A 25,918-nucleotide genomic window follows, 5' to 3' on the forward strand; every position below is an offset into this window, starting at 1 on the left:
TTTTAGGTGCTCTTTCTTCTTATTTAATTGCAATGGCTAAAATTTCCAGTCCAATGTTGAGCAGAAATGATGAAAGTCAGCATCCTTGCCTTGTTCCTGATCTTTTTTAAGGCAGGTGTTTACAGTCATAAATTTCCCTCTGAGCACTTCTTTCAAAGTATACCATAAGTTTTGGGGTGTTTTTTTTCATTTTCATTCATCTCAAATTATTTTCTAATGTACCTGTAATTTCTTCTTGATTCACTGTTTCTTTCAAGACTATGTTATTTAATTTCCACATATTTGTGAATTTTCTATTTTTCTCTCTGTTACTTGACTTGTGGTTTCCTTTCATTGAGGGTACAGATCACACTATGGATTATTTCAATTTTTTAAGCTTTCACAAGACTTTTTTTGCCCAACACATGTTCTATTCTGGAGAATATTCCATGTATTCTGCTGTTGTTTGGTGGCGGCTACTGTATACATATGCTAGGTCTAGTTGGTTTTTTATATTGTTAAAGTCCTCTTTTTCTTTACTTATCTTCTGTTTGGCTATTCTACCCATTATTAAAGGTAGAGTATTGAAGTCTCCAACTGCCACTGTAGAACGGTTGTCTCTCCTTACCATTCTGTCAATGTTTACTTCAAACAATTTGGGATTTTGTTGTTAGGTGTAAACTATGCTTACAACAGTTATATCTGTTTTATTAATTTATCACTTTCATCATTGTATGATCTTTGTCTTTTTTGATAAAGTTTGACTTAAAGTCTAATTTTATCTGATATCACTACAGCCACTCTAGGTCTCTTTTGAGTATTATTTGTACAGAAAGCTTTTTCATCTAACTTTCAACCTACTTGTTCTTTTGGTTTTAAAGTGAGTTTCTTGCACACGATGTGTAGTTGGGTCACATTGTTTAGATCCGTTTTTTCTCATCTCTAATTTTATTTGGAGCAGATAATCCACTTACATTTAAAGTAGTTATTGATAAGAGCTTCCTTTCACCGATTTTCTTTTTCCTTGCATATGTATTATATCTTTTATCTCTCAGGTCCTCCATTACTGACAAACGTGGGTTAGATTGGTATTTTCTAGATACTTACCATCTTGAGTCCCTTCTCATTTATTTCAGTGTATATGTTCTTAGTGGTTTCCCTGGAGAGTACAATGAATATCTTTTCTCAATATTTAGAAGAATCTAGTTTGAAGTAACTCAACTATTGAAGCAAAGTTGACATTAATTCAAACTAGGTTGTTCTAAACCCTTTTATAATGTTATTGCCACAGTTTATATTTTTCTACATTGTGTGCCCATTGGCATTGTTTTATAATCATTGTTTCATGTTTTTGTATTTAATCATATATGAAAAGAGAGAAGTTATAAACTGAAAATATATTAATATTAACTGTTATGTTTACTTATGTATTTACTTTTGCTGATATGCTTTATTTCTCAGCACAACTTCAAGTTATTGTCTACTGTCCTTTCATCTCAATCTAAAAATCTCCCTTCAGCACTGCTTGTAGAGCTCATCTACTAGAAATGAATTATCTCAGATTGAATTTATCAGGGAATGTCTTAATTTGTTGTTCTATTTTGGAGGAAAGTTTTGCCAGGTATGGAGTTCTCAGGTGACAGTTTTTTGTTTTTTGTTTTTTCAGAACTTTCAATATGTAAGCCGATTGCCTTCTAGACTTCATGGATTTTGATGAGAAACTGTCACTCTTATGAGGATCAATTTGTACAAAAAAGTTGCTCCTGCTTTGCTGTTTTCAAGGTTCTCTCTTTGGTTTTTGATAGTTTGATCACAATCTGTCTTGGTGTGCATCTTTTGTTTTTATCCTTTTTGAGATTCATTGAATTTTTTTGATGGAGAGCTTCATCATCTGCCTATTCTAGAGTCAACATTCTAAAATCAGGTTTCAATCAGTTTTGAAGTTCCTCTGGATTTTAGATATGTAAGCGCACATCAGTATGCCTAGTGGAATCACACCACATGAGCATTTAGCCTTTGTGGATTCTGTGACATGGACTTGAGAAGGAGCGACAAAGACAAAGGGACATAACTTCTTAGACATGCCCTCTTAGCCTTCTTATGACAAGGTCTCATGAGCCTTGAGCTCCTCACTGTGATTGTGCTTCCAACATAGACCATCACACACACCTCCTGAAAGACTTCTTAACATGCAAGCAGTATAGTTTGGGAGATTTATAGCTGTTTAGCATTGAAAGAAAGACACAAGTAAAGCTCCCATACCCCAGAGATAACCACTGTCAGTTAGTATTTTGGAGAACATCGTTTTGTGAATCTTTCTGTGAATATAAACACATAACATATATGTCTATGTATCCATCTATGAAAGAGCTATGTCTAAGGACATACACGCACAACACACACACAAAGAATTTGTCCTAGGGGTCCTCACCCAGACTCTTTCCTGACTAAAACAAAAAACCCTTAGGGATCCAACCAACACACTCGGTGACAACTCAACTGCCCTTGCTGTCTCCAGCCACTCTCCCCAAAGCAGACCTTCCATTCATTGCTGTCTGGTTCTTCTTTCCTCCTGGGGAAGCAGGAATGCCTGACTGAGGAGGTAAGTCACAAAGAGAGCCACAGCTCGCCCCTTCTCCATTCTGTGGTGACCAGACAGCCCCACAAATAAGTCATGTCCTTACTACCCCAGGCTGGAGCTCCTTGGTCAAAAGTAACCAGTATGGTTTTAACCTTGGTTTTAACCATCGAGGGAGGCTGCAGTGTGTGATTCCCCAGATTGCCTCTGGTCTTGTTGACAGATGTATTTCCACTACTACCTACAGAAACCAGAAGCCATGGGGAGAGGCAACTGAACTGTCATCTCAGAATTCCTCCTCCTGGGACTGTCAGAGGTGCCCAAACATCAGCCCCTCCTCTTCTGTCTGTTCCTGTCCATGGACCTGGTCGCTGTGGTGGGGAACGTACTCATCATTCTGGCCATCGGCTCAACCTCCTACTTCCACACCCCCATGTACTTCTTTATAGACACCCTGTCCAGTGTGGACATCTGCTTCACCTCCATCACTGTACCAAAGATGCTGCTAAACATCCAAACCCAAAGCCAAGCCATCCTCTACGTGGCATGCCTCACATAGATGTATTTCCTAATTTTGTTTCCAGAGCTGGACATTGTCCTCTTGGCAGTGATGGCTTATGACATATTTGTAGCCATATGTCACCCTCTCTACTATGCCACAACCATGAGACCCCAATACTGTATCACATCGGTGCCTTTGGTTCTGATAGTCACAAACATCTATCCCTTGATCCACACTGTCCTAATGAGCACACTGTCATTCTGCACAAGTGTCAGAATTCACCACATCTTCTGTGAACTCTATGCAAATTCACCACATCTTCTCTGAACTCTATGCATTGCTAAAGCTCTCCTGCTCAGTGAGTTGGTGGTTTATACCATGGGGAGCTTTCTTTTTGTCACTCGTTTGTCTGTATCTGTGCCTCCTGCATGCACAATTTCTCAGCCATCCTGAGACTTTGGTCTTCCCAGGACAAGCTGAAAGCCTTTTCCACTTTCAGTCCCCACTTTGCTGTGGTGTCATTATTCTATGGGACCCTGTTTGGGGTGTACCTGCTCTCCTCTTCCTCCTACACAGCCAAGGACTCAGTGGCCACGGTGTTGTATGCGGTGATACCTCCCATGTTCAGCCCCTTCATTTACTGTCTGAGGAACAAGGACATGAAAGGGGCCCTAAGGACCTCCTGGGCTGGAGAAGGCTCTTGTCTCAGTAACAGCAGTTTCTGCTTGGTCACAACAAGACAAAGGTGGCTTGTCTTCTCTGTGCCTTCAGGTGGGAAGGGACTGTCCACAGGACAGATGTGATCAGATGCCCAGCTCAGCGCCAGATTTCTGCTGTCCTCACACCCATCTGCTCATTCAGCCACTTGTCCCTGAGTGACTCTCGTGTGCCAGGCCATGGGTGGAAAGGTGGGACAGCCTGTCTTCAGTTCAGTTCAGTTCAGTAGCTCAGTCATGCTTGACTCTTTGCGACCCCATGAACCGCAGCACACCAGGCCTCCCTGTCCATCACGAACTACTAGAGTCCACCCAAACCCCTGTCCATTGAGTCGGTGATGCCATCCAACCATCTCATCCTCTGTTGTCCCCTTCTCTCCCTGCCCTCAGTCTTTCCCACCATCAGGGTCTTTTCAAATGAGTCAGCTCTTCACATCAGGTGGCCAAAGTACTGTAGTTTCAGCTTCAACATCAGTCCTTCCAAAGAACACCCAGGACTGATCTCTTTAGTATGGACTGGTTGGATCTCCTTGCAATCCAAGGGATTCTCAAGAGTCTTCTTCAACGCCACAGTTTAAAAGCATCAATTTTTAGTGCTCAGTTTTCTTTATAGTCCAACTCTCATATCCATACATGACCACTGGAAAAACCATAGCCTTGGCTAGACGGACCTTTGTAGACAATGTCTCTGTTATTTAATATGTTGTCTAGGTTGGTCATCGGAGAAGGCAATGGCAACCCACTCCAGTACTTTTGTCTGGAAAATCCCGTGGGTGGAGGAGCCTGGTAGGATGCAGTCCCATGGGGTCACTAAGAGTCGGACATGACTGAGCGACTTCACTTTCACTTTTCACTTTGATGCATTGGAGAAGGAAATGGCAGCCCACTCCAGTGTTCTTGCCTGGAGAATCCCAGGGATGGGGGAGCCTGGTGGGCTACCATCTATGGGGTCGCACAGAGTCAGACATGACTGAAGTGACTTAGCAGCAGTAGCAGCAGCAGGTTGGTGATATTTTTCCTTCCAAATAGTAAGTGTCTTTTTATTTCATGGCTGCAATTACTATCTGCAGTGATCTTAGAGCACAAAGAATAAAGTCAGTCATTGTTTCCAATGTTTCCCCATCTATTTGCCTTGAAGTGATGGGACCAGATGCCATGATCTTTGTTTTCTGAATGTAGAACTTTAAGCCTACTTTTTCACTCTCCTCTCTCTTTCATCAAGAGGCTTTTTAGTTCTTCTTCAATTTCTGCCATAAGGGTGGTGTCATCTGCATGTCTGAGGTTATTGATATTTCTCCCAGCAATCTTGATTCCAGCTTGTGCTTCTTCCAGCCTAGCATTTCTCATGATGTACTCTGCATGTAAGTTAATAAGCAGGGTGACAATATACATTCTTGACATACTCCTTTTCCTTTTTGGAACCAGTCTGTTGCTCCATGTCCAGTTCTAAATGTTGCTTCCTGACCTGCATACAGGTTTCTCAAGAGGCATGTCAGGTGGTCTGGTACTTCCATCTCTTTCAGAAGTTTCCACAGTTTATTGTGATCCACACAAAGGCTTTGGCATAGTCAGTAAAGCAGAAAGAGATGCTTTTCTAGAATTCTCTTGACTTTTCAATGATCCAGCAGATGTTGGCAATTTGATCTCTGGTTCCACTGCCGTTTCAAAAACCAGCTTGAACATCTGGAAGTTCACGGTTCACGTATTGCTAAAGCCTGGCTTGGAGAATTTTAAGCATTGTCTGCATGAACATTTAATTTTCCATGAATTCTATATGTCTTTCTAGACCATCTCAAACTCTGAGTGCCCCGTGAATTTTTACCTCATCACAAGTAATGGAGTGGTTTGTTTTGTGCTGGGCAGGCACTGATTTGAATGAGTTTATGTAATGATTCAATGTTCCAAATATACTGTGATGGAGAAGCTGGAATAGTCCCCATTTTCTAGATGAGGAATATCATGAAGCAAGAGACGACGCTCCCACCTTCTGCTTCTGGGGGAGAGATGTTTTCTCCTCAAGACACGAAAATCGGCCATGAGGTGCTTCTTTCACCCAGTGGCAGAAAATGCACGTGTTGAAGAAGACAGGAGAAGGGGCAGGGGGTGGTGCCTCAAACTCCTGGGCTGATCAGGGCTAGTCAATACCTTTCTCAAACCACAGAGCTACCCGCTACCTTCATAAAAGACGTTCCCTGTGCAAGTGAAGTGAATGGTTCACCCGCCTTTCTCCACAAATAAACATGACAACCATCATAACTGTGTAGCTGGGAGCCTTTCCGGCCAATGGACATGATGGCCATCAGGCCCAGGTGCTCTGCTGAGATGGGCTTTTCAGCCTTCTCTACAGACAAAGGTGGGGTCTGTGTCCCCGACAATTGAATCTAAGCTGGATTGGGACTGGTTGTTCTGATGGAGCGTGGCAGAAAGTGATGCTGTATGACATCCAAGGCCGAGTGGCAGATGGCAGTGCTTCTTCTGGAGTGGTTCCAGGGCAGTGGGATCCCTGAGCTGTCTCTGGGAAGACAGTATCCCCTGAGGCCACCGCACTGGGAGGAAGTCAAGCTCCTCTAAAGTGCTCTGGTCCTCAGAGCCCAGCCTTCCGTGCATCCCAGATGGCAAACATGTGAGTGAGGGTGCCCTCAAAGGATTCCATGACCACCTGCCTCAGGCTTCCCAGCCAAGGCCTCAGACATCACGGAGCAGAGAAAACAGTCCCCCCTGTGGCCTGTCCTAATTCCAGACCCACAGACCCTATGCACACAACTTGTGCAGGTTTTAAGCCACCACTTCTTCAGGGTAAACTCTTATGCAGCCACAGTAACTGGTACACATAGTGATGACTACAATAGCAGCAACACAGTAAAGAATGGTGGCCAACTATTGAGGCTTTCAATGGCTAAGTCAAAGATCTCTCTTGGCAAATGCCACATTGCATTTGAAAATATGTGGGCTATTTTCAAATCTCTTTTGATATTGGTTTCTAACAATTCAGTGATATTACAGCAGAGTCTGTTGAACTTTTGCCCCTGGTTTGATGTTCCTATGGGCTTCCCTGGTGGTTTCCCTGGTGCCTCCCTGACAGTAAAGAATCTGCCTGAATTGCAGGAGACTCAGGTTTGATCCCTGGTTCAGGAAGATCCCCTGGAGAAGGAAATAGAAAACCACTCCAGTATTTTTGCCTGGAGATGTCCATGACAGAGGAGCCTGTTAGGCTACAGTCCGTGGGGTCACAAAGAGTTGGACACAACTGAGCAACTAACACTTTCACTTTCATGTTTTTATGTTCCTGTGTATGTTCCAGTCTCCTAGTTTATAGCCTGTGGGTACTTAAATAGAATTTGTATCCTACTGTTGTGTGAAAATTAGATACATCTAAATTACATTGAATTGGTTCATGGTGCATTTCAGGTCTACTATATCCTTCTACTTTAGTGTATATTCATTCCATTAATTTTTGAGACTTTGATATTGAAACTCCAACTAAAAATCTTTATTTCTGTACTGAAAATTAATTGCAATATATAGCAGAACTGTATATACATTTGTTCTGTATTTTCCAAGTCTCCTGTAAAAATATTATCATGCTTTCATAATTAAAAAAATAATGAAGTAACAAAGAAAAAAAATGGTGGCCAACATTTACGTGACACTAACTTTGTATGTATTCTAATTATATCTACTTAATTCACGCTCACCAGTCAGTTCTCATGACAACCCGCCCAGGTAGGTATTCTTACTAACTTGAATTCCCAGACTACAAAGCCAAGGTCCAGAGCTATTACCAAGGAGAGTACAAATCAAAAACTCAATGTGATATCATCAGAGTTTTTCAGAGTGGCTGTCACCAGGCAGACAACAAATAACAAGTGTTGGTGTGGATGTGGAGAAAGGGAAGCCTTGTACGTTGCTGGTGGGAAAGTGAAGTGATGCAATCACTATGGAAAACAGTATAGAGGTTTCTCAAAACGTTAAAAATCAAATGGCCATATGATCCAGCAATCTCACATCTGAGGATTTATTCAAAGAAAACAAAAGCACTAATGTGAAAAGATATATGAACTCCAATGCTTGTTGCAGTGCTATTTACAGTAGCCAGAAGTGGAAGCAACAGAAGGATCCAGTATCAGATGAATGAACCAACAAAATGTGGTGTGTGTAGTAGTTCAGTTTAGTTCACTCGCTCTGTCATGTCCGACTCTTTGTGACTCCATGGACTGTAGCACACCAGGCCTCCCTGTCCATCACCAACTCCTGGAGTTTATTCAAACTCGTGTCCATTGAGTCAGTGATGCCATCCAACCATCTCATCCTTGGTACATGTATATCTCAGCCATAAAAAATGAAATCTTGCCATTTTGACAACATGAATGAATGTAGAGGGTATTTTGCTGAGCCAAAGAAGCCAGACAGAGGAAGACAAATACCGCTTGATATCTCTTATATGTGGAATCTAAAAAAAAAAAAAAAAGGAAAGCAGAATCATAGAAATAGAACAAATGAGTGGCTTGCAGAAGGGTTGAGTGTGGGGAAAATAGGTGTAAAAGATGAAGAACTATAAAATCTCCAGTTACGTAAAAAGTAAGTCACAGGTATGTTTACAGGTTAGCTCAGCAATTGTACCCAGCTGACTGTCTGGAGAGAGTTTCCTCGTGGAACCCAATGAATACCTGGCACTTAGGAGATGGCACTGAAATTGGAAGGCCCTAGAGTTGGTGGGCAGAAGATGGGAGAGAAGGGACAGACAGTGGGAGAGAAGCCTGCATATAGACCGAGGGTCCCCCTGGAGTCTGCCACAGACCACTGACCTCCACAGGACGGTGAGGAAAGTACTCAAGGTCAAGGAAAGGGCCACTAGAGAGGATAAACGGTAACTCTGCCCAGCACCCAAGCTGGACAGGGACTGGTGACTGTCCCCACCGGTCACAGTGACAAACCTCATAATTTCAGGAGGCCTGGGGCACAGAGCTCACAGCACTCTCGGCTGAGTAGTGTGGGGAAAATATGAATCCTACACCGAAAGGACGGATGTGAGAGTTGGACTATAAGGAAAGCTGAGCGCCAAAGAATTGGTGCTTTTGAACTGTGGTGTTGGGGAAGACTCTTGAGAGTCCCTTGGACTGCGAAGAGATCCAAGCAGTCCATCCTAAAGGAAATGAGTCTTGAATATTCATGGGATAGACTGATGTTGAAGCTGAAACTCCAATACTTTGGCCACCTGATGCGAAGAACTGACTCATTTGAAGAGACCCTGATGCTGGGAAAGATTGAAGGCAGGAGGAGAAGGGAACAACCGAGGATGAGATGGTTGGATGGCATCATTGATTCAATGGGCATGAGTTTGAGGAAGCTCTGGGAGTTGGTGACAGACATGGAGGCCTGCTGTGCTGTAGTCCATGGGGTCACAAAGACTCGGACATGACTGAGCGACTGAACTGACACTGAAAGGTGCTCTGGTCCCACATAGCAAATCTTCAGAGCAAATATCAAAAGCTTCCAACTATTTCAAAGTTACTTCATAGCATCCCAGATCAGAATATAAAGACTACCCAGAACCCAGTGTGAAATCATAATGCCTGATAGCCAATCTAAATTAACCAGGCATTCAGAAAACTGGGAGAGTCCAACCCAGAATGAGAGAAATGGAGCAATAAGATGCATCCAGATTGGAGAGAAAAAGAAAAATTGCCTTTATTTGCAGACATGTACACACATACAGAAAATCTGATGGAGTCTTAAAAGAATGACTAGTCTAATGATGGAGTTTAGCAAGTTTGCAGGATGCACCCCATTGTAGAAAGAGCTACTGTAAGAATGCACACAAATTAAAACTAAGAGGCTCAATATTCCCTGTTGAAAATAAGGGGAGAGGTGGCCCCTCCTTTCCTTAAATCATTTGCTTTAGAAACGTGTAAGTTGTCTCTGTGTATCCCTTTGAAACTATGCATATAATTTCATTTTCTTTTTTTATGTTTTGTCTGCAGCATGAAAGAGGAAATGGCAACCCACTCAGGTATGTTTGCCTGGAAAATCCCATGGATAGAGGAGTCTGGTGGGCTACAGTCCAGAGGATCACAGAGAGTCGGATACGACTGACTGACTGAGCACGCACGCACACACTGCACCATGATCTGCATGCAGGATCTTGCTTCCCTGGACAGGGATCAAAACAGTACGCCCTGCAGCTGAAGCACAGAAGCCTAACCACTGGACGGCCAGGAAAGTCCCTGAAAGTATGACTATACTTTTAAAGGCTATAAAAGCCTCCTGTTCAGCTTTACAACCCAGAAATATCTTTTTCAAGGACCTAGCAAACATCTTTTCGGAATGTAAACATCAATCAAGAGAGCACTCTCTTTCTCCCAGTTTCCATTGGAGGGGAGACACCTAACTTCAGTGGGCACCTGGCTCCCAATTGTGAAACTGGCTCCTGTCATAAAGATGAGAGGCTAATTTTTCACTAGTATAAACCAACTGGATTAGTATGCTTTAGATGCTGTAACAAAATGCTGAATCACTCCCCTGATCCACACTGGGTGGACTAAAGGACAGAAAGTTATTTTCTCACAGTTCTGGAGGCTACAACTTCACAATCAGGGAGTTCAGCTTTCTTTATAGTCCAACTCTCACATCCATACATGATTAGGCTGCATTGGACTGGTTGTTCTGATGGAATGTGGCAGAAAGTGATGCTGTATGATGACCAAGGCCGAGTGGCAGATGACAGTGCTGCTTCTGGACGGGTCCCAGGATGGTGGGATCCCTGAGCTGCCTCTGGGAAGACAATATCCCCAGAGGTCACCGCACTGAGAGGAAGCCAAGCTCCCCTAAAATGCTCTGGTCCTCAGAGCCTGCCTTGTGTGCATCCCAGATGGTAGACACATCAGTGAGTGTGCTCTCAGAGGATTCCGTGACCACCTGTCTCAGCCTTCCCAGCCGAGGCCTCAGACATCACGGAGCAGAGAAAACAGTCCCCCACTGTGGCCTGTTCTAATTCCCGACCCACAGACTCTATGCACACAACTTGTGCAGGTTTTAAGCCACCACCTCTTCAGGGTAAACTCTTACGCAGCCACAGTAACTGGTACACATAGTGATGACTACAATAGCAGCAACACAGTAAAGAATCGTGGCCAACTATTAAGGCTTTCAATGCCTAAGTCAAAGATCTCTCTTGGTAAATGTCACATTGCATTTGAAATTATGTGGGTTATTTTCAAATCTGTTTTGATATTGCTTTCTAACAATTCCTGTGATATTGCAGCAGACTCTGTTTGAACTTTTGCACCTGGTTTTATGTTCCTATGGGTTTCCCTGGTACCTCCCTGACAGTAAAGAATCTGCCTGAATTGCAGGAGATACAATCCCTGGTTCAGGAAGATCCCCTGGAGAAGGAAATGGCAAACCACTCCAGTATTCTTGCCTGGAGATGTCCATGACAGAAGAGCCTGTTAGGCTACAGTCCAGGGGGTCACAAAGAGTTGGACACAACTGAGCAACTAACACTTTCACTTTCATGTTCTTATGTCCCTGTGTATGTTCCAGTGTCTCCTAGTTTATAGCCTGTGGGTACTTAAATAGAATTTGTATCCTACTGTTGTGTGAAGATTAGATACATCTAAATTACGTTGAATTGGTTCATGGCGCATTTCAGGTCTACTATATCCTTCTACTTTAGTGTATATTCATTCCATTAATTTTTGAGAGTTTGATATTGAAACTCCAAATAAAATTCCTTATTTCTCTACTGAAAATTAATCGTGATATATTTCGCAGAACTATATGAACATTCGTTCTCTGTTTTCCAAGTCCCCTCTAAAAATCTTTTCATGCTTTCATAATTAAAAAAAATAAAGAAGAGACAAAGAAAGAATGGTGGCCAACATTTGCATGATACTTACTTCGCATGTATCCTAATTATACCCACTTTATTCATGCTCACCAGTCAGTTCTCATGACAAGCCTGCCAGGTAGGTACTCTTACTAACGTTCCCAGACCACAAAGCCGAGGTCCAGAGCAAATACCTATGGGAGTGCAAATCAAAACCCCAATGTGATATCATCAAAGTCTTTCAGAGTGGCTGTCACCAGGCGGACAACAAATAACAAGTGTTGGTGTGGATGTGGAGAAAGGGAAGCCTTGTACGTTGCTGGTGGGAATGTAAAGTGATGCAATCACTATGGAAAACAGTATCGAGGTTTCTCAAAACGTTAAAAATCGAATGGCCATATGATCCAGCAATCTCACATCTGAGGATTTATTCAAAGAAAACAAAAGCACTAATGGGAAAAGGTATATGAAGTCCAATGTTTGTTGCAGTGCTATTTACAGTAGCCAGAAGTGGAAGCAACAGAAGGATCCACTAACAGACGAATGAACAAACAAAATGTGGTGCGTGTATCAGTTCAGTTTAGTTCACTCACTCAGTCATGTCCGACTCTTTGCGACCCCATGGACTGCAGCACACCAGGCCTCCCTGTCCATCACCAACTCCTAGAGTTTACTCAACCTCCTGTCCATTGACTCAGTGATTGCATCCAACCGTCTCATCTTCGGTACATGTATATCTCAGCCATAAAAAATGAAATCTTGCCATTATGACAACATGAATGAATCTAGAGGGTATTTTGCTGAGCAAAATAAGCCAGACAGAGGAAGACAAATACTGCATGCTCTCTCTTATATGTGGAATCTAAAAAAAAAAAAAAAAAAAAAAAACGAAAAATGAAAGCAGAATCATAGTGACAGAACAAATGAGTGGCTGTGGAAGGGTGGGGTGTGGGGAAAGTAGGTGTAGGAGATGAAGAATTATAAAACCTACAGTTATGTAAAAAGTAAATCACAGGTATGTACACAAGTTAGCCCAGCAATTGTACTCAGCTGACTGTCTGGAGAGAGAGTTTCCTGGTGGAGCCCTATGAATACCTGGTGTTTAGGAGATGGCACTGAAATTCGAAGGCCCTAGATTTGGTGGGCAGAAGATGGGAGAGAAAGGACAGACAGTTGGAGAGAAGTCTGATATGGACAGAGGGTTCCCCTGGAGTCTGCCACACCACTGACCTCCACAGGATGGTGAGGAAAGTACTCAAGGTCAAGGAAAGGGACACTGGAGAGGATAAATGGTGACTCGGCCCAGCACCCAAGCTGGACAGGGACTGGTGACTGTGCCCACCGGTCACAGTGACAAACCTCATAATTTCAGGAGGCCTGGGGCACAGCGCTCACAGCACTCTCGGCTGAGTAGTGTGGGGAAAATATGAATCCTACACCGAAAGGACGGATGTGAGAGTTGGACTACAAGGAAAGCTGAGCGCCAAAGAATTGATGCTTTTGAACTGTGGTGTTGGAGAAGACTCTTGAGAGTCCCTTGGACTGCGAAGAGATCCAAGCAGTCCATCCTAAAGGAAATGAGTCTTGAATATTCATGGGATGGACTGATGTTGAAGCTGAAACTCCAATACTTTGGCCACCTGATGTGGAGAACTGACTCATTTGAAAAGACCCTGATGCAGGGAAAGACTGAAGGCAGGAGGAAAAGGGGACAACCGACGACGAGATGGTTGGATGGCATCACCAATTCAATGGGCATGAGTTTGAGTAAACTCTGGGAGTTGGTGACAGACAGGGAGGCCTGCTGTGCTGTAGTCCATGGGGCCATAAAGAGTCGGACACGACTGGGAGACTGAACTGACACTGAAAGGTGCTCTGGCCCTACCTAGCAAATCTTCAAAGCAAATATCAAAAGCTTCCAACTATTTCAAAGTCACTTCACAGCATCCCAGATCAAAGCTTATGCATATATTTCAGAATTCAAAAATACCGAAAACCCTGGGTGAAATCATAATGCCTGACAGCCAATCTAAATTAACCAGGCATTCAGAAAACTGGGAGAGTCCAACCCAGAATGAGAGAAATGGAGCAATAAGATGTAATGTGCGCATCCAGACTGGAGAGAAAGAAGAAAAACTGCCTTTATTTGCAGACATGTACACACATACAGAAAATCTGATGGAGTCTCGAAAACAATGACTAGTCTAATGATGGAGTTTAGCAAGTTTGCAGGATGCACCCCATTGTAGAAAGAGCTACTGTAAGAATGCACACAAATTAAAACTAAGAGGCTCAATATTCCCTGTTGAAAATAAGGGGAGAGGTGGCCCCTCCTTTCCTTAAATCATTTGTTTTGAAACGTGTAAGTCCTTCCTGTGTCTCCCTTCGAAACTATGCATATAATTTCATTTTCTTTTTCATGTTCCGTCTGCAGCATGAAGCAAGGAATGGCAACCCACTCCAGTATTTTTGCCTGGAGAATCCTAAGGATAAAGGAGTCTGGTGGGCTACAATCCGGAGGGTCACAGAGAGTCGGATGCGACTGACTGACTGAGCATGCATGCACACACTGCACCATGATCTGCATGCAGGATCCTGCTTCCCTGGACAGGGATCAAAACAGTACGCTCTGCAGCTGAAGCACAGAAGCCTAACCACTGGACGGCCAGGAAAGTCCCTGAAAGTATGACTATACTTTTAAAGGCTATAAAAGCCTCCTGTTCAGCTTTACAACCCAGAAATATCTTTTTCAAGGACCTAGCAAACATCTTTTCAGAATGTAAACATCAATCAAGAGAGCACTCTCTTTCTCCCAGTTTCCACTGGAGGGGAGACACCTAACTTCAGTGGGCACCTGGCTCCCAATTGTGAAACTGGCTCCTGTCATAAAGATGAGAGGCTAATTTTTCACTAGTATAAACCAACTGGATTAGTATGCTTTAGATGCTGTAACAAAATGCTGAATCACTCCCCTGATCCACACTGGGTGGACTAAAGGACAGAAAGTTATTTTCTCACAGTTCTGGAGGCTACAACTTCACAATCAGGGAGCCAGTAAATTTGGCTTCCAGTGAGGACCCTTTCTCTGGGCTGTAGACGGCCACCATCTATATTGCCTTGTGGCCTTTCCTCAGTGCACATGTGGAGACAGATAAGAAAGGTGGGGGTGCGGTGAGAGGGAGAGAGAGAATGCATGTGCTCTCAGGTGTCCTCTTATAAGAACACGGAAGTGTTTGTTTATGTGTGCATGTGCAAGTGTGCACAGTCAGATGAATGGTTGTGAGACCAGGGCCTCATTCTTTTGGTAGAAATTTGAAGTATATTTGATTCACAATGTTGTGCTCTTTTTTGGTGTACACCAAAGTAATCCAGTTATATATATTTTTTCATATTATTCTCCATTATAGTAAATTATAAGGTACTGAATATAGCTTTAGGCACTCTAGAATAGACACTAATTGTTTTTCTATTTCATATACAGCAGTCTGTAAGTGCTAATCGCAAACTGCAAATGTATCCCTACCCAGCCTTTCCCCTTTGGTAATGATGAGTTTGTTTACTATGCCTGCAAACTTTTTGTTTCTGCTTTGTGAATAAATCTCTTGTATCACATTTTAGATTCCACATATCAGTCATATCATATGATACTCGTCTTTCTTTCTTACTTTCCTTCGTATGTTCCTCTCTAGGGCAGGGATCCATTCATAGGACTTCATGTAACATTAATCATGTCCTTGAGAGCCCTCTCTGCAAATAGAGCTGCGTGTGTGTGCATGCGTGTGCGTGTGTGCACAATCTGTCGTGTCTGACTCTTTGCGACCCCATAGACTGTAGCCCACCAGGCGACTCTATCCATGGGATTCTCCAGGCAAGAAAACTGGAATGGGTTGCTATGCCCTTCTCCAGGGCATCTTCCCGAGCCAGGGAGTGTACTGCCGTCTCATGCATCCTGTGCGTCGATAGGTGGATTCTTTACCACTGCTCCGTGTGGGAGGCCCAATTAGAGCCATACTGGGGTTAAAGTCTTCAAATATTAATTTGGAAGGGGCAGCAGATAGCGTGGGTCTCAAATCTCAATCCCAAACATTAATTAACTAATACATAAGAGTCACCACACTTGCTGGGCATACATAGGATGAAGCAAAAGTGAGACCTGGTGGTGTGAAGTCCTCTTACATGAGGACAAGTAAGTAAGGAGTCAGATCTACTGGCTATACAGAAGGCTGAGAGTTCTGTCTGTCTCTGGAATCTCTCAGCAGATTGCCCGTGACGTGCCTCAGATTCTGGTACAATGCCAGCTCAGTAAGACACCTGTTTTTATTCTGCCTTTGTGGAGATGACTTCTGGGGTGGCAAAAGACTGTGTTCTACTTTTATTTCTTAGCTACTAAAGTCTGTGAAACGAGAGAAGAGAAAGTGCAGGGTGGCTGGGGATCCCGTACACTATGGAATGTCCACCTCAAAGGGGGTCAAAAAAGGTTTCAAGATACAAAAGGACTTCGCAGGACAGGGAAGCCACTGGAAAGTCAGTACTGGGCTTCTCATCCCCCTGTCTTCTCCTCAACTGCCATCATCTACTGGACTTCCCTGGTGGCTCAGACGGTAAAGCGTCTGTCTACAGTGCGGGAGACCTGGGTTCGATGCCTGGATGGGGAAGATCCCCTGGAGAAGGAAATGCCAATCCACTCCAGTACTATTGCCTGAAAAATCCCATGGATAGAGGAGCCTGGTAGGCTACAGTCCATGGGGTCGCAAAGAGTTGGACATGCCTGAGCGACTTCACTTTCACTTTCACTGTTCTTGCACTTGCCCAGTGCCAAGTTTGCATTATTCACACAGATGTTCCTTGAAGCCTCCAGCAGGGAAAGCACAGTTCCACTCTGTGGCCACAGTGCAGAGGCTGGTGTGGTACCGTGGCCAAGCAAATTTAAGCTTCAATGGTATTTTCCAGAGAACTGTAACAAATAATTTCACAATTTGTATGGTAATACAAAAACCCTCCAATACCCAAAGCAATCTTTAGAAAGAAGAATGGAACTGGAAAGAAGAATGCCTGACTTCAGGCTATTCTACAAAGCTTCAGGCATCAAGACAGTATGGTAATGGCACAAAGACAGAAATACAGATGAATGGAACAGAATTGATAGCCTAGAGATAAATCCACGCACCTATGGACACCTTATCTTTGACAAAGGAGGCAAGAATATACAATGGAGAAAGGACAATCTCTTTACCAAATGGTGCTGGGAAAACTGCTCAACCACTTGTAAAAGAAGGAAACTAGGACACTTTCTAACACAACTTACAAAAATGAACTCAAAATGGATTAAACATATAAGTGTAAGACCAGAAGCTATAAATCTACTAGAAGAAAGCATAGGCAAAACACTCTCTCACATAAATCCCAGCAGGATCCTCAATGACCCACCTCCCAGAGCAATGGAGATGAAAGCAAAAATAAACAAATGGGACCTAATTAAACTTAAAAGCTTTTGCACAATGAAGGACAGTACAAGCACGGTGAAAGGCAGCCTCCAGAATGGGAGAAAATAATAGCAGTCAAAGCAACTGACAAAGAAGTAATCTCAATAGTACACAAGCATCTCATGTAGCTCAATGCCAGAAAAATGAACGACCCAATCAAAAAATGGACCAAAGGAATAATCAGACATTTCTCCAGAGAAGACATACAGATGGCTAACCAACACATGAAAAAGATGCCCAACATCACTCATTATCACAGAAATGCAAATCAAAGCTGCAATTAGCTACCACCTCACGCCGGTCAGAATGGGGGACATGCGAGAGAGGGTGTGGAGAAAAGGGAACGCTCTCACACTGTTGGTGGCAATGAAAACTAGTACAGCCACTGTGGAGAACAGTGTGGAGATTCGTTAAAAAATTTGAAATAGAACTGCCATGTTTGTTTGTTTGTTTAAGTCGCTCAGTTGTGTCTGACTCTGCGATCCCATGGACTGTAGTCTAATAGGGATTCATGGGATTTTGCAGGCAAGAGTACTGGAGTGGGTTGCCATTTCCTTATCCATATGACCCAGCTATCCCACTGCTGGGCATACACTCCGAGGAAATCAGAATTGAAAGAGACTCGTGTACCCCAAGCTTCATCACAACACTGTATACAATAGCTAGGATACGGAATCACCCAAGAGGTCCATCCTTAGAGGAATGGATAACAAAGCCATGGTACCTATACACAATTGAATATTACTCAGCTTTGAAAAAGAATGAATTTAAATCACTTTTAATGAGGTGGATGAAACTGGAGCCTATCATACAGTGAAGTAAGCCAGAAAGAAAAACACCAATACAGTATATTAATGCATATATATGGGATTTAGAAAGGTGGTAGCGATGACTCTATATGTGAGACAGCAAAAGGGACACAGATGTAAAGAACATCTAGAGAACAGCATTGACACATGTATATTACCATATGTGAAATAGATCACCAGTCAGTTTTGATGCATGAGACATGGTGCTCAGGGTCAGCACACTGGGATGACCCTGAGGGATGGGATGGGGAGGGAGGTGGAAGGGGTGTTCAGGATGGGGAACACATGTACTGCTGCTACTGCTGCTGCTGCTAAGTCGCTTCAGTCTTGTCTGACTCTGTGCGACCCCACAGACGGCAGCCCACCAGGCTCCCCCGTCCCTGGGATTCTCCAGGCAAGAATACTGGAGTGGGGTGCTGTTTCCTTCTCCAATGCATGAAAAGTGAAAAGCAAAGTGAAGTCGCTCAGTCGTGTCCACCTCTTAGCAACCTCATGGACTGCAGCCTACCAGGCTCCTCCGTCCATGGGATTTTCCAGGCAAGAGTACTGGAGTGGGGTGCCATTGCCTTCTCCAGAACACATACACACCCACGGCTAATTCTTGTCAATGTACGGCAAAAACCACTACAATATTGTAAATAATTAGCCTCCGATTAAATGTAATTAATTGTTTAAAAACGTAGAAGCTTGAATCAAAAGGGCATAGATTCAAATCCAGCCTCTCTCTGGATTTGAGATCCTAGCTGAGAGAACTGAAGAAAGTTACCAAGCCACTCAGCTTCAGTTACTCAACTCCAAAAGGTATCATGACTATTAGACATGATAACGCAGGTGACGTGCATTAACGTAGTGCCTGCAAAAGATTTTTGATTTTAATTATATTTTCTCAAGATTACACTAACTGCCTCCCCCCTCATTCTGGGAACACTTAACCAATTGTTCCAGCACTTTTCTTTTCTTGGTGTAAAACAAGGCCAGTAAAGCACAAAGTTTTTACTCTAGTGTTACTGGATTCTTTGCTCATGAAAATTGAGGTGTTTTGTTTGCTTGACTATGGCAGGAAACAGATCTAGTAGTAAAAAGGAGTGTGAGGAAAATAGCATTCTGGTGGGGGCAGCTCATTTTCTGAAGAGCAATTCTGTATTGTAGATATACCTCCCAGAATCTATACTAAAAACAGAACCATTCATACAGAGACTACAAGAATCCCACTGAGATATTATGTCTAATGGGGTAAAACTGAGGACAATTAAGTCTTGAGCAATTACATTATAATGCACCTTTTACGCATCAGTTCAATGTGATGTTTGAAGACGTTTTAGACAGAGGTAAAGCTCAGATGTTAGATGAGAAAACCCTAGAAAACAGTTAATGCCAAACCTGGAAATCCTTACTCATTGATACGACTGTTGTATACATTTAATGTACACCTACAACTCAGAACTACCAAAGTATTCCAAAAGGTAGACAGTGGCCAATGCTGAACAACAGGACCCAAATATATATATCTATATATATTACTTTATTTTACTTTACAATACTATATTGGTTTTGCCATACATCAACATGAATCTGCCACGGGTGTACATGTATTCCCAATCCAGAACCCCCCTCCCACCGCCCTCCCCATACCATCTCTCTGGGTCATCCCAGTGCACCAGCCTCAAGCATCCTGTATCCTGCATCAAACCTAGGCTGGCAATTCGTTTCTTATATGATATTATACATGTTCCATTTCCTAAATTGCCTTCAGTTGCTTTGTGATGCTTGACTATCTGGACCCAGAACCTCCCCTCAGACTCAAGGACAGAGGCAAGAAAATCTGGCCACTGAAAAGAAACTCAAACACAGAAATGGCTCAGTTTTCCTATCTGTGGCCACCAGTATTTAAGCACCAATCAAAACAAGAGGTCAGAGGGTGTTCAATATCCAGTAGGGGCCAACAATTAGGCTCCCAATCAAGTGGCAAATAGTGCAAAAATCCTGGCCTAGGGAAGGGCTCACCACTTAGGACAGGACATTCCTGTGGCCTCAACCTCCGTTTCCCAGCTGAGAATTCAAAAAGAAGGGGACACAAAGTGCTGCACTCCCCACTTTGCACTCCCCAGTGTGTCCACCAAAGTGGACATCTGGCGTGACAACTGCAGTGGTTCAGCCCCGACTCACCAGAGACTGAGGCCTCCACACGTGTACAGGCTGGGCTCAGCACAGGCAGAGATGGGTGCACCACCTCTTCCCCAGTCCTCTTGTCCAATAACAACATCAGATCACTGCCAGTCGCCACCAGCCCCCTCTCAACAGCTTCGGGGTCGAGGTCAGCATCCTGGGTCAGGTACCTGATGACCACGTCCACATCCAGGTAGGACAGGGAGGACACCGAGAGGGTGCTGGCATATTTAGTTAAGGGCCAGCTCACGGGGACATCCCGGTTCTGGCCCCCAGGTCTGGCTGAGGCCTGCTTTACCCCAGATCACCTTGGGGGAACTGTGCACCACAGACCATCAGGCCACCCACAAGTCTCTCTGGCCATATGGCCGCAGCTCACGGGCTGCTAGTTTTGGACTCCCTTGGTCGCCGACTTCCCTTCTGTATCCCAGTGGCACCCCTGCACCCCAGCCTCTGAAGCTTCTAGGGGTCATCTTACTGTGCTCCTCCACCAACCACTGCCTTACAGCCTCGGTGAACCTGCAGGCTCCTTGGAAAGGATACAACTTCAGCACCAGGCCTCGTGGGGCTCCACGCAAGGCCAAAGCCTCTGGACTTTGCACTGGGACAGTTGATGCACCCAGGGTCTGGGGGGCCGCCCCAGACATAGCACCCTAATCTGTAGCCTGCTTTCAGCCTCCCATGGATCTGTGGGCTCCAAAACAATGTGGCATTCTTTCAATTCCCTCTCCACTGCCCACAAAGCCAGCACCACTGTCACAGGACTCCATGGCCGCCACCTGTTCCTCCCAGAGAACAACAGGAGCTGAAGAGAGACTGAGCCCCTCACAAAGTCCTTCCCCTTCTGTGAAAGGATGCCCAGTGCACCTGCAGAGACTCCCCTAAGGGTGCCTCCTCACACCAGACTTGTTATAACCTAGCGTGACTGGCTACCCATGTGCCACTAGGGAGACCCCGTGAGGCCAGAGGGACTCAGCTCCCTCATGAAACCAAGCTCATTTCAGGTCCCCCCAGTGCGCATGCGCATACAGGCCCGGCCTGTGCGGGCCCAGACGGTGGGGAATGGACACAGCCAAGTGTCCACAGAGAGGCCACTGAGAGAAGGACCATGGCTTTCTACTCCCAAGGCCTTGAACGATGCTCCTAAACATCTCCTCAAGGTGATAATGGTTAATGTTGCTCCCCTACACCCTCCAACTCCCCACAATAAAACTCAAACACACACAGCAGGGAAGAGTAGGACCTCCAAGAAGAGGGGTCTTCCCCAAGTTGGGGGATCAGGAATGATGGGCGTCCTCACTGAGCCCACCATGGAGGCACCACCCTCAGGACCTCATCTAGACCCTAGTACATCCCAAAGGCCCATCTCCAAAATCCAGCCCCTGGGGCTTAGGGCTTCAATATGGGAAGTGAGGGTGGAAGAAGGACTCGGACACTCAGTCCACAGGCCAGTGTTACTGGCTTCCTGTCTATGCTCACGTGAGCCTTTTAGGTAGGGAGACAGCGATTGATTAAACCAAGCATAGAAACCACATCTCTTCTGCCTGATAACCCACCTTAGCTATACGGACAGGTGTGACAGCCAAGGCCTCACAGGTCCCCAGCTGAGGGACAGATGGAAACAGGAAAGGAAGACTTCCTGACATAACAGGGTTAAAGCAAGGCAAAGCCATGCGTCCTAAGGAAGTTCCTGGAATCAGAGGACCTGTGGAGGTGACATCAGCTGTGGTGACCTATGGTCACTCTACTTTCTCTCCAATTCTGCTCAGGGGTGCACTCCCCTCGGGCGGGCCCAGGCTTCCCCAGCTGTCCTGGCCAGTGGTGTGGACCCTCCTTCTCCTGGGCCAACAACACCCCTCTCATCTCAAGGCCAAGAGTTGACAGGGCCTCTCTAGGATCCTCTCACCCATTTCCAGGCCACTTCTCCACCTGAGGGGCTGGTTCCCATGTGTCCCCAGAGGCTGCGCAGAGGTGCAGGTGTCACTCAAGAGGCTCCCACCCTCGGGCTTCCAGTGGCACTGGTGGAGCTTTAACAGTGGGATCTCCACACACAGAAGGGGCCCTGCCTTTGTTGATCTCTGTGCTGTACACTCCCAGGACAGTTGACTCTAGGCTGCCAACAAAACGCCACCACCACCAAGTGCCTGGCTGCAAAAAAGATGCTCCTGGTCAGCTGCCTTAAGCAGCGAACTCCCAGGGCTGCAACCTGCCTCTCACCACACACAGGCACTCTACTCTGAGTCTCTGTACCGCCCACGAGGGGCACCCAGACTCCCATCTCATTGCCTCTCACACCACGCACAAGGGTAACTAGCTGGCCCAACCTGGACCCATCTAGAATGCGCATTCCACAATGCAGCTTTGACTTTGCCCGCATGCACCACAGAAGGGGTTCACTAGACAAAGGTAGCAGATGGTGAGGGGCTGAAACACTCAACCCACCAGCATCTTCCCTTTGCCTGTTGCTGTTCATTCAGTCATGTCTGACTCTTTACAAACCCAAGGACTGTAGCACTGCAGGCTTCCCTGTCCTTCACCATCTCCTGCAACTTGCTCAAGTTCATGTCCATTGACTCGGTGATGCCATCCAACCATCTCATCCTCCATTGTCCACTTCTCTTCCTGCCTTCAAATGTTCGCAGCATCAGGGGCTTTGCCAATCAGTCACCTCTTCAAATCAAGTGGTTAAAGTGTTGGAACTTTTCATTTTACAGAAATCAGATAAAATGCATCAATTGGAAAGAAAGAAAGAAATATGTAGTTATTTACAGACAAAATGATTTTCTATGTGCAAAGTCCTATTCGACGTATAAGAGAGCTATTACAATTAACTAGTGAGTTTAGCAAGGTTTTAGGGTCCAAGGATACTCTGGAGTGGACTTGGACTGCAAGGAGAACAGACCAGTCAATCCTAAAGGAAATCAATCCTGAATATTCATTGGACGGACTCATGCTGATCCTGAAGGTCCTATGCTTTGGCTACCTGATGTGAAGGGCCAACTAACTGGAAGAGATCCTGATTCTGGGGAAGACTGAAGGCAACAGGTGAAGGGGGAGATAGAGGATGAGATGGTTAGATAGCATAACCCACTCAATGGACATGAATTTGAGCAAATTCCAGGAGATAGTGGAGGACAAAGGAGTGTGGGGTATTACAGTCCATGGGGGCACCAATAGTTGGCCATGAATTATAGACTGAAAAACAACATCATTCAGGTGTTATATGAAAAGTGCAAAGTGCACTTGTTCTGTGGAGTCCAACTCCTTGCAACCCCATGAATTGTAGCCTGCAAGCTCCACTGTCCAGGATTTCTCCAGGCAAAAATACGGGAGTGGATTGCCATTACCGTCTCCAGAGGATATTCCCAACACAGAGACTGAACCCGGTCTAGCACACTGCAGGCAGATGCTTTACCATCTGACCCACCAGGGAAGCCCTCTGGTAACTCTTAACATTTAATATAACTATAAAATCGTAAAATATTCCAAGATTAATACTGAATGAGAGTATACAACTTTCTTATTCTCCCACTTCTTACATTGTCTTCAATTACGTTGTACTCCTTGAATATCTGGATCTCAGAACCTCCCCTCCAACTGAAAGACAAATGCAGTATCAGGAAGTGCAGAAGCTAAAGAATAAAGTCAGAGACAGCACAATAGCTCAGTTTTATTTTTTGCAGTTAACAATCACCAAACAAACTATGTAGACACTGAGCCGCCAAAATCAGCACAGACATAAGATGAAGCCCAATCAAAGTACTGCAGAAAGCAATCCCCTGGGGAAGGACACTTGAAGCTAGGGCACATAGGCTAGGTTTAAACCCCTCTTTTGTGCTGAGAAACGGGGGCCCCAAAGTGCTGCAAGGACCGCATCACCAGGGAAAGCTGCTCCAGACAGAAAACGATGGAGCTCTGGAGCAGGCCAGGGTCTTCAGCAGTCAATCGGCTAAAAGGGAGGGAAAATAAATTCAACTTTCCGCCGAGAAGGAGGAAGAGGAACATGTCCTCCCTCTGTTCCCGCACACCCACAAGCCCAGAGCACCACATTTTTCCTTTAGGCTTAACCGTCCATTATGGCTCCTCCTGGGCCCAGACTGGCCTTGCCCACCACCCACCACCCACCACCCCCTCCCCGGCCTTGGCCCCTTTTAGAACTCACAGAACCAGCATGTGGCCATTAACATCGAGCTCCTTCCGAATCGGCCCTTGCAGTTGAGTACGTGGAGTCAGGAAGTGGCGGGCGATGTCAGCTTCCGCGTGTGATGAGAAAGGCACAGTGAGGCTGCTGGTGGACATATGGTTAAGGCATCATCCGCATTTCTCATTTTGCCTGTACGTCAGGATCCCTGCTCACTGAGACACGCCTTCTCCCACAGGAGGCCGACTAGAAAGTCCGGACCTCTCAGCCTATACTCTGAGTACACCCTGGATATCACCCCACGACCCTCTGGTTCCCTTCAGGTTGCTTTCCCTCACCACCATCGACACTACTCATTTTGCCTTTACGACAGGCTCCCTAGTCACGGAAATGCCTTCTACCCCAAGGCCACCACCAGACACCCTAGATATCACCGCACGACTCTCTGGTTCCCTTCAGGTTGCTTTTCCTCACTATCTTCCCTTGGCAGCCTGACCCCCCCGTGACCCATATCCTCCAGCCCCCGAGAGTACCCTCCTCCTACACTTTAGCACCACTTGCAACCTCCCAAACCACCCCTCTCCCACAACCCAGCCCCCGCGGCCCCCTGGCCCACCAGGGTTCCTGGAATAGGATACAACCGGAGGTCTCGGTTACTCAGAACTGCGGCTCCAGGTGCAGCATCTCCACTAGGCCCTGGAGCGTGAGGTGGCCCCGAGATCTGCAGAATGGCACCAGCTGCGCCACCTGGCTCTCCTGCAGCGCTGGGGCCTCTGGGACCAGCCAGGTCACCAGCGCCTCCATGAACCCCGTGACCGACGACGTCACCAGGGCAAGCTGCGTCACCAGGGTCATCCTGGCCACCAGCACCACCGGGCACTCTGTGGCTACCATGTGCTGTGCCTGCTGCAAATTCCACGGCACCTGGGTCTTCTTTGGCTGCCCTGGTGGCTCCTCCACCATGTGCATCGGACTCCATCTTGAACCCTCTCCCCCTCCCTCGGCAGCGCGAAAGACTGAACCCTCCTTACAGAAACCAGGCGTGTACTGCGACCTGCAGCTCAGCATAGGCAGAGCGCCTGCGCACACTCACTCTGGTCCTGCCTCTCGATGGGTTCCCACTGACCATTAGTTCTCGCGATGACTGCAGGCTCTTTGGCAACGGGCGCCCCCTGCTGAAATTTCATGCCTTAGTGTGCCGTGTCGCCCCCTTCCGCCTGTGCGGACACACACTCATGGCCCGGAAACCTGGTGAACGGCTTAGTGGTGAGGCCTCTGGTGTGGGGTCCAGCTCCTCAGTGTGCATGCTCAAACAGACAGTGCCACACTCCTCAGTGACACGACTGATTCTATTCCAAGCCTGCAAACCCCAGATGAGGCCCTGTCCCTGTGCACCTCCAAGACTGTGCCACTGCCAACCCGGCCACACTGACAGGTGACCATTTTGCTGAGCACAGGTCCTTGTCATCCACTTCCAGGAGGTAGTCGGGCCCCCACTGTGTCACACCTGGTCTGTCCCTCTGGTGTCCCACACATAGCTCCCATGTGCATTCGTGTGTCTCCAGGTAGGTACAGCACATGGGCATCTGCCTGTCCATGTCTGTGTATGTGTGCCCGAGAAAGACAGAGAGTGCCTGTGCACAGGTGCTAGCACGTGTGTGTACCTGTGTGTGAGAGAGCATGTGGTCAGGTGCATGTACGTGGGAGTGTAAGTGT

At 45.7% G+C, this 25,918-nt stretch overlaps 1 pseudogene; it reads left to right on the forward strand.

Annotated features, from left to right (window-relative positions):
- Nucleotides 1–2,915: 2,915 nt before the first annotated feature.
- Nucleotides 2,916–24,327, forward strand: LOC128069477 (olfactory receptor 1D2-like; annotated as a pseudogene).
- Nucleotides 24,328–25,918: the final 1,591 nt, after the last annotated feature.

Source organism: Budorcas taxicolor, chromosome X (genome assembly GCF_023091745.1).
Source record: "Budorcas taxicolor isolate Tak-1 chromosome X, Takin1.1, whole genome shotgun sequence".
In the NCBI taxonomy this organism is placed as follows: domain Eukaryota; kingdom Metazoa; phylum Chordata; class Mammalia; order Artiodactyla; family Bovidae; genus Budorcas; species Budorcas taxicolor.